Below are 13,808 nucleotides of genomic sequence, written 5' to 3'. Positions count from 1 at the left end.
GTGCCCAGGAGCCGTGTGCCCAGCCACGGGCCTAGTTGAGGCCAAACTCAGCCCCCAGGAGCGCAGGGATGGTCTTAGCTGAGAGAGAAGGACGTGCAGACGTCAGCCCCAGAGGAGAGGGAAGAGAGCAATGTCTAAGAAGAGGCTCCTTAGAAGCACCCTGAGGCTGAGTTGCCAGCATCGCCTCTCCCCTGTACCACCAGGCGGCCCCCACACTGGCCCCCTGCCTCCGCCTCGTCCCCCGGCTCCATCCCCAGCAGCAGAAGTCAGATCCTATCATCCGATGCAACCCCAGCATCTCCTCACTCTTATCATTCTGACCTTGCCTCCCAATGCCCTTCTCACTGTTCCGGGGGCAGGCCTCCACAGTCCCACTGCAGGGCCTTCACACTGGAACCCCTTCCTCATGACGCTCATCCATCTCGCTTCCCTGGAGTGTCTGTTTCCCCTGTCCCTGACCACTGTGGCCAAAGTCACCTTCTTCCATCACTCTTTTCTGTTCCTTTGCCATTCATTTTTCTCCATAGCTCCCCCAACCTGAAACTGAATTCATCATCCGCTTATCGTGTCTCCCTCAATTAGAATCCTGCAAGAGTGCAGGAATTTTGTTTTGCCCAGGACTGAATCCTCAGCACCTAGAACGATGCTCAGTATGTAACAGATTCATTCATTCATTCAACCATAGCCAATGAATGAATGAACAAATGAGATTCCAGAGAAAAAAAAAAATACAGTGCATTCCAGGAATTATGGCTTTCCAGATGATTCACGTGGCAGGATGGTTAAAGCTTGGCCTCTGAAGACTGCCTGGATTCCAATCCTGGCTCCACCACACTGTGGCTCCCAGTCCTAGACTAAGCATACCCTCTCTGGGCATCAGTTTCCTCATCTGTAAACTCTGGATAATCACAGCCCCCACCACAGTGGGTTTCAGGAAGGAAGGAATGTGTTAACACCTGCAGGTGAATGAGGACGGTGCCTGGCAGGCTGTCAGCGCCCAGGGTTATGACTTTTGCTTTTGCTATTGCTACTCTGCAACCAACTTTAGCTAGTGGTAGGACAATCAGGAGGCCCTCTTGAATGGGATATTTGCACAGAAGGGTCCCAGACAGTGTGTGTGTGACATGGGAGCAGGAGACCCGGGTTTCAGCCAGGCTCTGCTACCCATACTCTGGACAATTTCAAGGAATGCACAACTTCTCTGCCGATTAAGTCAGGACCAGAGTACCAGTCCCAGCCTCACGAGGCTGCCACGAGGTTCCAGATTGGATCAGGGATGTGAATGCAATTTTGGGAAGACAGGGGAGTGAATCAGTGCCTCACATCCATTAGTTACTACATTTGCAAAGCAGCCAGAATCAAAAAGCAGAGTTCAGAGGTACCGCCTCCACCACAGCCGCGGAGCACCCAGATCCCTTTGGAGACGTCAGCAGTGCTTTCGAAGCCTCAATTACAGGGGCTGGGAATGTCACTGCTTCTCACATTTCGGTCACAATATCATCCAAAGGCTGAGGGTTACACCGGGGAAATTACAGTAATTACTCTGCAGGAGGGCAGGCCATGGGAAGTTGGCTGCTCTAAAACCTAGGGTGAGATTTAACTCCCTGGGGGTTGAGGGAGGTCTTGGGGGGAACCTGGGAATTGGCAACAGTGCCAGATGTAATGAACCCCCAGCTCATGAAGCCAGGCAGACAGGAAAGCCTGGTGGGTAAGAGCACAGATGTTAAGTCAGATCAGCCAGCTCTGCCCCACCACGGGCAGGATGATATCCTCAGAGACCTCACATTCCCGGGAGTAGAGATAGATTGTGAATAAGTGAGTGAATTAGACATTTATAGAGAGCCCCGTGACATGTGCTAGGAAGGAGGGACAAAGACACTGCGTGGAACTGGGCCAGGGCTCAGGTCAGACCTTTTAAGAGGAGAACCCCAAGCTGAGACCTAGGACATGCTACAGAGCCTGCCATGGAGAGGGGCTTGGGCACATTACCTCACTTCCCTGGGCCTCGGTTTCCTCACCTGTCAAATGGTTATGTTATCACACCAACTCCAAAAGGTTATTGTGAGTGATGAGTCAATGTGTAAAAAGCACAGGATCTTTTGTCTATAGGTAGAGCTCAGGCAGAGACAGTTGGGAGGCAAGGAGTGGGGGACCGTGCAACCTCCGTGCCAGGTGCTCTCCTAGGCGCCAGGATACCACAGTAAACAAAGGCAGATAAAAATCCCTGCCTGCATCGAGGCGTGGTGGCTCACACCTATAATCCTGGCACTTTGGGAGGCTGAGGCGGGCAGATCACCTGAGGTCAGGAGTTGAAGACCAGCCTGGCCAACATGGTAAAACCCTGTCTCTACTAAAAATACAAAAAACTAGCTGGGCGTGTTGGGGGGCACCTGTAATCCCCACTACACGGGAGGCAGAGATTGCAGTGAGCCAAGATCACACCACTGCCCTCCAGCCTGGGTGGGCAACAGAGCAAAACTCCATCTCAAAAAAAAAAAAAAATTCCTGCCCTCATGGAGGTTACTCTTCAGTACACATGGCTTGGACAGCCAAGTTGACATGCTCCTCTTCCTCCAGGCCCACCACACTCAGGGACCCGGGGGAGGAAGGCCACCCCCAACCTGCTCTGCACAGCCCAGACTCCGTGCTCCTTGCCTGCTCATCTCAGGGAAAGAAGTCCAGTGCCTCCAGTGGGTGCCATCTCCCCACGAGCTGGATCCAGCAGCATCCCTTCCAACTCCGCTCTGGCTGGAGCCCCCAGCTGCTGCACAGTGGACGCCTGGGGACTGTGTCATGGTGGCTTTACTCGGGTAAATTCCAATATCTGGTATCTATACTGCCCCCCTACCCAGATCTGGGGGCCCCAAATAAAGTGCCATCTTGGATCACTGGGCAGGGGCACAGAGAGCCAGCAGAGGCCAGGCCTTCTCCAAGGGAGGCTAAGTGGAGAGACAGAAAGGGACACTGCAGCCTATTAACACAGCAGTTTCTGCATGAACTCCCCTGGGGAGCCGGGTGGGCAGACGTGGAGGAATGAGAGTCTTGAGACAAGAGGAATTTTTGTTAAAGAAATATTCAGCTATTAAAACCCAGGCTCTCGGGCCACATCGGGCATGCCAAGTAAGGCTGGCAGATCGCCGGCAGCGTGGGAGTGAGACGAGGAGGGGGAGGTTGAACCCAAAAGGCATCAGGATGAGGGGTGCTGTGGAGGGACGTCCAGGAGCTCCGGCTGCTGCAGTCACAGCACCACCAACCCCACCTCCAAGGGTACCCAGGGCTGGAAGCTGCCTGTTGAAACCTTGGAGCATTAGGAAGAAACACTGGGCTGAAAGGAAGCGGATCCCCCAGTTTTCAGGCTGACTTTATGACCAATCCCCCCTGGCTTGCCCACTGGCATTCATCCAAGCTTTATGGAGAGCCAATTATGTGCCAGGCATGGAGGCAGAGGGTCTCCCAACCTGGGCACCGTTGGCATTTGAGGCAGGATGCCTGTGTGCAGTGGGGGCGGGCCCGTGCACTGTAGGATACAGAACAGCTTCCCTGGCCTCTGCCCACCCCCTGGGTCACACCTAAGGCCAGCCCCACCATCGGCTGGGACCTGGACCATAGCTGTCCACCAAGGGGAGGGAGCAGCTAGAGGCTTATCCCCCCATGAGGACGCCAGCACCCCCACAGCTCCCCCAGGGCTTCCCAAGCCCCACTCCGCTCCACACAGAGCTGCTTTCCATCTTTTGCTATTCTTGTCTGGGACAAATTATCAAAAATAATGATTATCATGATAGAAGGCACTAGATCAATCATTGTCCCAGTTAGCCCCAGTGACAACCCTGTAAGGGTTGGTAGCACCCATTCAGTAAATGAGAAACTGAGGCTCAGACCTGCTGCATCATCACCAGGTAAGACATGGAGCTCCATCGCAACCTGCTTCCCGAGGTGGAAGCTGCCACACTCACCAAACCTGTCGGCCCCAAGGCTCCTCCTTTTTTACAGGGGGAGGGAATAGGGGAGAAAAGACTAAAGAACATTTTGCCATAAGCCTTCCCCTGCCCCAGGTGCCAGCAAAAACTCAGAAATCCTGCGAACCCTCGAGTGGAGAGGTCCTGCGGCTAATGAGTAGTAGGAAGGGGAAAATGTAATGAACTCCTTACAAAGGCTCTCGAGTCAGCAGAGGGATCTGCAGCCCCCCATTCATCAGAATCTCCTTCCAGGCTGGAGGCAGGAGACACAGAGAGGGGCCGAGGTCCCACAGAAGTGGGGAAGGGGGTTGAGAGACCCACTCCCCCTGAATTTGAGATGGGAAAGCCAAGGAGGTCACACAGATGTGACTAAGAGGGAATCAGGGATACCAGTGCCTCCGGGGAGCCTTTCTGAAGACCACACCCCGAAGCACCCCCACGCCACCCTGTCACCTGACTGCATAGCAGTCAGGGTGCTGGCTACCAGCTCATGATCTATCTCCCCAGAGGCTCCATGAGGGCCTGGCTTTCAGGGGTCCCTGCCATCTCCTGCCCCTAGCACAGCATCTGGCACAGAGGACATAGTCTGCAAATAAGCATCAAGTCGGTCGGACTGACGGGATGTCCAAGCCCCCAGGCCTGAAGCCAACCACACCCTCTCTCTCCTGCCCCGCCCCAGCCCAAACCCCTAAGCCCGCTTCCTCATTTGTAAAATGACTGATGATGTCATCTTGAAGCTAAAAGTGAAGATGGAGAGGACAGATGTGGGGAGCCCCTGTAAGCTTCTCACGCCCACCCACAGGGGCCATGGGCCAGCTCAGGGCCAACACAGGGATGCATCAACACACCCCCCAAACGCTCCCACCCTGCAGCCACCTGGTTTTAGGCAACATGCAACGCAGGCAGAATGAAGCCCTCAGCATAATGGCAGCCGTCCAAAGACAGAAGTTCCATCGCTGTCCCAGAGCCCACAGTGTCTGGGGACCCACAGGCCAGGCTCTTTCATCCTGCAGTGAGGTGGGAGAGGAGAGGAAATCTCCAGAGACCCAGGCCACTCTGGCCCACAGGTCTCAGTCCAAGAGACATCAGCTTGCCGTGATGAGGCAGGTGCTTCCCTACTGCTTTTCCCAGCCCGGTCCCAAAAGGCAAGCAAGGAATAAGAGCCTAAGCAGGGGTCCCCCTCTTTCACACACACTCATTTCATTTTTGCCTGGACCCTACCAGGCAGCTCTACCACCCCCACGGACTCAGAGGAAAACTGAGTCACCGGGTGGACACGCAGAAAGCAGCAGAGCTGGGAGTCCCTCCGCTGCCACCTGGAGTCACTGGGTAACAAGGCTTTGGGGGGCACCAAGGAGAAGGCCACCCCCACAGGCCCAGCCTGACCAGAGAAGCTCGGTTTTCCCTCAGACCCCACTGCAAACGCCGGCCCTGGGCTCCCACCTGCAGCCCAGCCCCCTCAGGTCCAGAACTGGGGACCAGGGGCTCCAGACACAGTGCACAGCCACTGCCAGGCAGTCACACTCCAGCTGCCTGGTGGAGAGAAAGGGACCCACGGTGAGTCCTACCTGCCCAGAGGCAAGCCAGAGCCTCAGGAAGACTGAATTAGGATGAGTCCTGGCCCAGGTGTGAGCTTTTTAACAACTGCCTCTATGGTCGGCAAGCATGGCCAAGGCACCTGGGTCTCTAGTTTTAAATGGGCAGGGGAAGGGGCCTAGTTTGTGCTTGATGGGGCTGTGGTCACAGGAGAAACAGAAAGTAGCCATTCTTCCTTCCGCGTGGACTAGCGACAAGACCCCTGGCCTAGCAGTCAGTGGACCTGCCATGAATTTGCTGCGGGACCTCAGAGTCTCAGGCCCCAGATGCCTACATTTGAAGTCTGGGACTCTCTGGGATGGGGTCACTCGTCTCTACCCTGGGACCCGGGAACTCAGTTATGCTGGACTCCAGGCAGTCTTTCCAGCACCAACCATCTCACGGCTCTCTCCAGCCACCAGGAAGCCACATTTGCTCCCAAGTGGTCTTGTTCTCAGTATCTTGAATAAGGTGACGGTTAGGGGTTGGCCTTTTAAAGCCACCTTGCTCCAAGGAAGCAGGAGCATCTGGGATCCGGGTGACCTCAGGTGAGCCCCTGGACCCCCGAGACTTTCCCACCTGAGATGAGAAGCCCACGACATGACCTCCTTCCCTAGATACTGGGCACACTAGAGCTAAGTCGTGTGTTAAGGACAAGCCCAGGCACAGTGGCTCACACTTGTAATCCCACGACTTTGGGAGGCCGAGAAGGGTGGACCACCTGAGGTCAGAAGTTCAAAACAAGCCGGGCCAATGTGGCAAAACCTTGTCTCTACTATAAGTACAAAAGTTAGCTGGGCCTGGTGGTGGGCACCTGTAATCCCAGCTACTCGGGAGGCTGAGGCAGAAGAATCACTTAAACCCGGGAGGCAGAAGTTGCAGTGAGCCGAGATCGCACCACTGAACTCCAGCCTGGGTGAAACAGCAAGACTCAGTCCGAAAAAAAACAGAAGATTGGGCTCACATATCCAAAGCCTGCCTTCCTTGTGTTCCTTTGGGGATAAACGCCTGGTAATTAATTGTCCCACTTTAAAGATGAAGCTATGGAGGCCCAGCAAGCTTACCCGGGCAGATCAGAGTCTGTGTCAACAACAGCCTAGCCCAGGGAGACCACTGCTTGCACCCAGTAAGCAGCCCAGCTCAGTCCCCGGGGGTAGAAGTGAGGGAAACAGATAAAGCAGAAACATGCATTTATTAAGCCCCTGCTGCATGCCAGGCACTGCGCTAGGCCCTTCTGCATCCACAATCTTTCCAAATGCCACAAAGGTCAGGCACAATGGCTCACACCTGTAATTCCAGCACTTTGGGAGGCTGAGGCAGGAGGATTGCTTGAGCCCAGGAGTTTGAGACCAGCCTGGACAACATAGCAAGACCCTGCCTCTACCAAAAAATAAATAAATAAATAAGCCACAACGACCCTCCTCCCTGAGTTTGCGTAGGGTAGCTCCTCTTTCCTCCCTCTGTAAGGAAGCACCCACCCCCACCAGCCTGGCCACATTCTGGGCCCAGACAGGGATAGGGACCTGTCTCCTTCCAATAAGGACTTGTGCAGCCTTATTTAAAAGTCACTGCGGCACATAATTAGAGGCACTTACCCCCTCAGATCCATCTTTCTCCTCAGATCGGTTTTATAGCCAGTAATAACTCTCATAAATTCCTCAACAGATGGAAATTTTATTTGACTAATCATGGTCGCTTGACTTGCTGGGGCATAGCAGCTCGGGGCTTGGATAGGCAGGGTGCCAGCTGGGGTGATTGTCAGGGGGCTGGGCAAAGTGCCCAGAACCCAAGGCCACCTTGGCCACCCACTCCCCAGAGGGATGCCACAGGAAGGCATCAGAAAGTGCCTGGCACTGCACAGCAGTGGGCAACTGTGCCCCACCTTCTGAGTCCAGAAATGTGTCTGAGCAGGGCACCAATACCCTTTGCCACCCCTCTGGGCTCTTGTCTGTGAACAAGTAATGGCTAGCACAAAGAGGAAGCTAGGACATCCTGGCTGAAACACCTAAAAATGGCAGTCCCGTTGGCTGCCACCACTGTGCATCTGCTCCATGCCAGCCCCATGCCAAGTGCCCCTCATGTATCATCCCACTCAGTCCTGCCAACGATCCTCTGCACACCTGTGAAAACCCACTTCACAGATTAGGGAAAGGGCAATGGGGCAAAGTCCCACGCCGAGTCACCAGTGTGAGCCGCCACCCTCATCTGGGGAATGGAAAACGGGCATCTCCCTTCCCACTCACTCCTTCTAAGATCCACATCGAATCCATCAGTGTTACTTAAAAAAACAGACCCACAAAACTTCCAGCAGCTCCTCGGCACCCTCCAGACAAAGTGAAAGCCCTGTCGCTTGGCCTTCCTGAAGGAACCCCATTCGAGGCATTTATTCAAGAGACAGGAAAACGTATCAGACAAAACCCATCCATTCAAGAATATGCATTGCAGATCATTCATAACAGCCCCAAATTGGTAACGTCCTCAGGAAATCGGACAAACTGTGGCCAGCGTGCGCCACAGGCATCGCTCTGCATCCTATCAGGAGGGGGAAGCCACGCAGTCATTTGATTAGGGAAGTTTCATATAAAGGATCATTAACCATAACAGGAGATGGAATTAACAAGAAATTGGCTAGAAAGAAGGAAAGGGAACTCTGAAGAATATAGATTTGGGAGATCAAAGGATCCACTCCTGCCCCCAGGGCTGAAAGAGACCTTCAGAGGCAAGAGCCCCCCTCCACCCAGTGCTGAGCTAGAGTATCAAACAAACAACACTCTCCCCATGGCTGACGTCCAGCCCTCAAGGCAGAGGCTTCCACTCCAGTACTATGGCAGAGCCCCCAAAGAACAGCCCCTCAGCCTGAGCTGAGAGAGTGCCCAAGGAGGAGCCCCCACCCACAAACAAGCATCCTCCCACGAACACCCCTGAGGGCTGATATCCAGGCCTTGCTGAAGAGGGGATAGCGGTGCCTCACTACATGGGGGAAAAATAGTTGGTCTGATGCACACCACCACAGCTGGCAAGAAAGCCAACCTGTAGAACTTACCAGAAATCTTCCCCGCAGGGTGCCACAAAAACTGCTTACAGGAGGTGTCTCACCAGAGGCACCCACTACAAAACTGCCTCAAAGGAGGTGCTGTTGGCCTCTTCTGAGTGCTGCAGGTGCAGGTGCAGCAAGAGCAGGCCCCATGAGCAAGTGGCAACCAGAAAACAGAAAGTCCCTGCTGCCGAAGCTCCCCAGCGCCCTCTACTGGCAAAGCCCAGCTTGCTGCCTGGACAGGGAGAAAATTTAAAAGGGCCCAGATCCATTTTCAACCCACAGGCAAGAAGGATGAACTGGGCACAGAAAAGCAATAATTAATAAGCAGAAAAGCCCACCTCTTTGACTACTTGGTTTCCATATAAATTCTCCTGCATACCAGTGAAGTCCTGTACAACAAAACTGTGTATTTCTATTTAAAATGATAAAGCTATCATTCTTAAAAGTTCTCACTCACTCCACAAAACAAGGAGACTAATAGGCCCAGGAGTCGTCTCCGACTCTATTTATTGCTACTTAAATACTGATCACAGTTCCATGGAACATTCTGTCACCTAAAGACTATAAAGCTGACTTCCAAAAACTTGCATATAAAACAAAAATGGGAAGAAGAGAGAAGAAAATGGATAGTTACCAAGTGTGTTTACTCTCATTGTTTATTCAGGAGCTCAGAAAATAATCTCAGGGTGGGCATGGACCAAGAAAATCTACTGAGTCAGACTACAGCTAAGACTCTACCCCTGGCTATCATAAGCCCCACTTTGACTTATGAGCCAGAGTGGCATTTTAGATCCCCAGGAACCAGCATCAGTTCAGAGTGAGTGCCAAGTAACTCCAGAACTGTCTGGGTACTTCCATTGCACCATTATTTTGTTAAATGGTCATAGGTCCCTTTGGAGGAAGGTCTGAAGGAAGATTTACAGTAAGTATTTATGGAAATGAGGCAGGCTCCTTCCTCAAGGGGATCTGGCTACCCAGAGATTCTGGGTCTGTGAATTGACTTAGGGTCTGGAAACTGGATGAGAACCCATGACTGTCAATTGCCAGGTTTTGGCTACCAGGCCTAGAACTTTCTATCACATATAAATGTAAATGAAATAATACTCTAGTAGGCTGCCCGTTTATTTCACTCCCAGAAACACTCTGATCAATTCACCACCACTAAAAGTCCCTATGGGCAAAGGCATTCTGAGTGCCCATACATTCCTGCTACTCTTTCCAATGTGTGCCCACCTTGTCCTTGACAGTGAAGTACTGCCCCTGGGTCTCTATTTCAGGACCCCCCCCCATTCCACTGAAATCAGGGAGGCCATTTCAATGGAGGCAGCCTCTGTATTCACAGTGGCCTACAAAAGAAAGTGACTACTGTGCATTTCAAGGACAAAGGGGCTCCCTCACTAAGGGATCTCTCTCTCTGTCTCTGTCTTCAGGTCCTTGAGAAATATAGGTGGTGGCAGCAGGGGAGTGCAGATTAGACAAGATACATGTGGTCCAACATTACTGTCTCCCCAAGCCTTTGGATTCCCTCTTCCACATCATGACATCACAACCCTCATTAACTGCAGGTGACGGTCAAGTCCAAGTTTCAGTCAACCAACCAAGCTGTTAGAGCCACTTCCAGCTGCACAAACTAACAGCCAAATTCAGAACCTCTAACAAGTGCACCCCTATCAATGCATTCAGCCCAGTCTCGTGTTACATTCTGCCTTCCTAGATCTCAAGCCCTTAGAATCCACTCCCATACACGTCACCAGTCTTGTTCTTTTTCTGTTTCCTCCTAGATCCATGTGTACCCATCACCATGGAACATGCTGAGATTTGACCACAGCTAGGGTCCAATGAAAACAAAGGGTGGCTGAGTTGAGTCTTGAGAATGGGCACTGCCTTTCAAGGCATCTGCTCCAGCCGAGATTACCACAGGGTTTCTTAATAGAGGAAGAACAGTCTCCTCAGACCCTGGCGGTGGCGGGGGTGGGGGGTGGGGGGGGGCAAGCTTAAAAAGGTTTCCACTTAAAAAGGTTGAGGGGGGCTCAGACACAGGGTGACTTGCTGTTTAGATTGTCAGTTTCATCAGAGTCCAACAAATGTCCCCACTCCGTGTTTCAGGACCCCATTCTTTCTTAATTCATGCCCTAATTTGTCCAGATGTGATTCCAACTGTTTTCATAATTCAGTAACCAGCACAAGTAAATTTTTTGTTTGATTTTGAGCAATATCAGCCCTGTGGCTGCAAGAAATAAGAGCTTCCTTAAGGGCTACCATGAAAGCTGTCTGATTCTCAGCCTGTGGCTTGAGGGGAGAGTTAATGGACCTGGGCTTGTCATTTTCTCTGTCATTATCTACAAATTTTTCAAATTTTTGTCATGTTATTATTTTTTTAGAGATAGGGTCTTGCTCTGTCACCTGGCTAGAATGCAGTGGTGCAATCATAGCTTACTGCATCTTTGAACTTCTGGACTCAAGGAATCCACTGGCCTCAGCCTCCCAAAGTGCTGGGATTAAAGGCCTGAGCCACCACACCTGTGCCTAGCCTGTCTATACATTTTCTAAATAAAGCATTGTATCTGGTTCCCTGAAGACAGGAGCCCTCAAAAGGATTCACCCCACTCCACAGTTTTCACAGTCCTCATTATGGCCACACAGCCAAGTGCAGCATCACTCTGGCTCCCAAGGGACACGCCTCAGGTGGCATTTTGTCTTAATCAACCATGAGTGATAGATAACCTTTTTTTTTTTTTTTTGAGACGGGGCAACGGCAATCTCAGCTCACGGCAACCTCCGCTTCCTGGGTTCAGGCAATTCTCCTGCCTCAGCCTCTTGAATAGCTGGGATTACAGGCACGCGCCACCATGCCCAGCTAATTTTTTGTATTTTTTAGTAGCAACAGGGTTTCACCATGTTAACCAGGATGGTCTCCATCTCTTGACCTCGTGATCCACCCGCCTCAGCCTCCCAAAGTGCTGGGATCACAAGCGTGAGCCACCACACCCGGCCTAGACTGATTACTTTTAATGTCACCACATACTTTGGATAACTAGCACGCCATTTCCCATTGGCAAGGAAACTGACACCACACTCAAGCCCAAAATCACCAGAAAACCAATCCCCAAATGGCACCGCTGTGGGTCCATCGCCTGATACCTGTTCCTGACACCAATTCTGTGTCAGTTTGGGTCCAGTCAAGGAAAGGAAATTATACAGTGATTTTTACAGGGTAAGTGTCCTATGAAGAATTATTAACTTATAATAGAGGACCGAATTAATAAGAAATTGACTGATAAAGAGTAAGGAGAATGATAACTAATACAGGAACAGCAGACCCAAGGAGCAACCAAAACCACAGAGCTGAGATGGAGCCTCCCAAGACCAGAACCCATCCCAGGGCTATGATAAGCAACCCCTGCTAGGAACCCTCCACAGCAGATCTGGATAAAGCCCTCAAGGAAGAACCCCCCAAGGCTAAGATAGAGTCCCCAAGAAAGAGCTCCTGAGAGCTTTCATAGGGTCCCCAAAGATGAGCCCCCTACCAGAGGTTAAAAGAATATTCCCAAGAAGAGGCTCCCAGGGCTGAGGCACAGCTCCTAGGAAGAGCCCCTATTCAACGGATAACAGACAGTCCCAAAGAAGAGCTCCCAGAGTTACCAAGGAAGGCCCCCTCCCCACCGAGGGCTGTGATTGATCCCCCAAGGAAGAGTCCTCTCTTAGGACTGTAATAAAGTCCACAAGGAAAGTCTCTCAGGGCTGTGGTAGAGTCCCCAAGAAACGGCCTCCCCCGACCTGTGGCTGAGACAACGTCCTCAAAAAAAGAGCCCTCCCTGGGCTGAGGTGGAGCCCCCAAGGAACAGCCCCCCCAACCCCAGGACTGAGATAGAGCCCCTTAAAGAGATTCCTACCTCAGGCTGAGATAGAGACCCCAAGAAAGAGCCTCTCATCCCAGGGAAGGGACCCACCACCAGGCTGAGATAACCCCCCTCCAGGAGGTGCCCCCACCAGGGACTAAGCTAGGACCCCCAAGGAAGAACCCGCCACCCCACACAGCTAAGGTATAGTCGCTATGGAAGAGTCTCCTCCAAAGGCTGAAATTAAGTCCCTAAGGAAAAGCCCTTGGGCTGAGGTAGAGCCTGTCTCCCCCCACCCCAACACACACAAAGAAGTGCCCCACACACACCCCTGGGGGCCGACATCCAGGCCTTGCTGAAGAGGGCATGGCTGCACCTCACTGCAAGGAAAAAAAAAATGGCAGGCGCCACGCCAGCCAAAGTTATCAGAAATTCAAACTGTAGGACTTACCAGAAATCTGCCCTGTAAGATGCCACAAAAGCTGCTCAGAAGCAGTGTCTCACAAGAGGACCCACTGCAAAACTACTTGAAAGGGGTGTTGTGAGAGCTGCTGACCTACCACCGCTGAGCACTGCAAGAGCGTGCACAGAGCACGGCAAGTGATGATGGCGCCTGCACGGAGCGGCTGCACGTGGTGATGGCGCCTACCATGTGAGCACGTGGCAAGCGAACCTCCCTGCTGCTAGAGCTCCCCAGCGCCCCCTACTTGTAAAGTCCAGAATGCCTGCTGACCAGGGAGAAAATGTAAACGGCCCAGATCCATTTTCACCAAGCAGGCAAGAAGGATGAACGTGGAGCTGAGAGGCAATAATTTGATAACCAGCACCAATTAAATATCAGTAGTGAAAAAGAAAAAAAACTACTGATACATAAAACAACATGGATTAATCATATACATATTATGCTGAGTAAAAGAAACCAGACACAAAGCAGCACAATCTGTAAGTTTCCGTTAATATTATGAACAAAAGTTCTCTGAAAAGGAGTTTGGAGGAAAGAGATTTTAGTCCAGAAAACCATTTGCAAACTTGGAGATGCACCCTCCACTGGAAAATGAAGGGGAGTTTCCAAGAACCAGGGAAGGATCAGGTTTTATAGCAAAAGTTCCTGCCCAGGTTCCCAATCAGATCAAGTTGTGCAAATGAAGGATTGAAACTTGCTTAGTTCTGATTGGTCAATACAGCTGAGCTCTGATTGGTTAATACAGCCAAGCCCTGATTGGCTGATACACTTGGGGCCTGATTGGTTGGTTCAGGTGAGCTGGTACAGTACCAAAGATAAAAAGGTGCAGGTTTGTGCTGGGCCCAGTGGCTTACGCCTGTAATCCCGGCACTTTGGGAGGCCAGGGTGGGTGGATCACCTGATGTGGGGAGTTTGAGACCAGCATGACCAACATGGAG

General features: G+C 51.9%; 1 protein-coding gene across 1 annotated transcript in view; it reads right to left on the bottom strand.

Moving 5' to 3' along the window:
- The window catches only part of ACTL8 (actin like 8), a 75,198-nt gene extending 62,139 nt beyond the window's left edge, over positions 1-13,059 (bottom strand). Inside the window, exon 1 of the mRNA XM_002750337.5 lies at positions 12,859-13,059. The gene's annotated coding sequence lies outside the window, so the exon portion shown is untranslated. The remainder of the gene's footprint in view (positions 1-12,858) is intronic.
- Positions 13,060-13,808: the final 749 nt, after the last annotated feature.

The sequence above is a fragment of the Callithrix jacchus genome, chromosome 7, assembly GCF_049354715.1.
Source record: "Callithrix jacchus isolate 240 chromosome 7, calJac240_pri, whole genome shotgun sequence".
In the NCBI taxonomy this organism is placed as follows: domain Eukaryota; kingdom Metazoa; phylum Chordata; class Mammalia; order Primates; family Cebidae; genus Callithrix; species Callithrix jacchus.
This window is presented reverse-complemented; position numbering and strand designations above follow the sequence as displayed.